The sequence below is a fragment of the Fundulus heteroclitus genome, chromosome 3 (assembly GCF_011125445.2).
Source record: "Fundulus heteroclitus isolate FHET01 chromosome 3, MU-UCD_Fhet_4.1, whole genome shotgun sequence".
Classification (NCBI taxonomy): Eukaryota; Metazoa; Chordata; class Actinopteri; order Cyprinodontiformes; family Fundulidae; genus Fundulus; species Fundulus heteroclitus.
Window position 1 is genome coordinate 6,437,981 of NC_046363.1, and position 527 is coordinate 6,438,507.

Genomic DNA, 527 nt, shown 5'->3' on the forward strand with positions numbered 1-527 from the left:
TTTGTATGGAACCCCCCTGTCTATTTCTGCATAGTAAATGATTATATTTGCTGACGGACACCATAGTGATTGGCCTCATCAAGTATCAAGATGAGTCTGCCAACAAGGAGGAGGTGAATCTACTGACCGGTGTGTTGTGATGACAACAAGCTCTGCTGCTAAACACTCAGAAGACCAAGGAGGTCATCACAGATTCAGATGGGAGAGTGCTGCTATTCACGTGTCTATCTGACATCAGATGATTCAGTGGTGGAGTTGGTGTACAAGTTCAAATTCCTTGGGTCCCACGTCTCACATGACATCACCTGAACATCTCACTGATTCAGTCTGGTCAAGAAGGCTTGAAAGCACGTATTTTTCCTGATGACAAACCACCCTTCAGGCATTCTAGTGAACTTCTACCGCTGCCCCATTGAGGGCTTCCTAACCTTCGGTATTACAGCTTGGAACAGGACTTGCTTTGATGTGAACTGCAAGGTGTTGCAGAGGGTGGTGAGAACTGCCCACATCATGAAGGAGGCGCTACA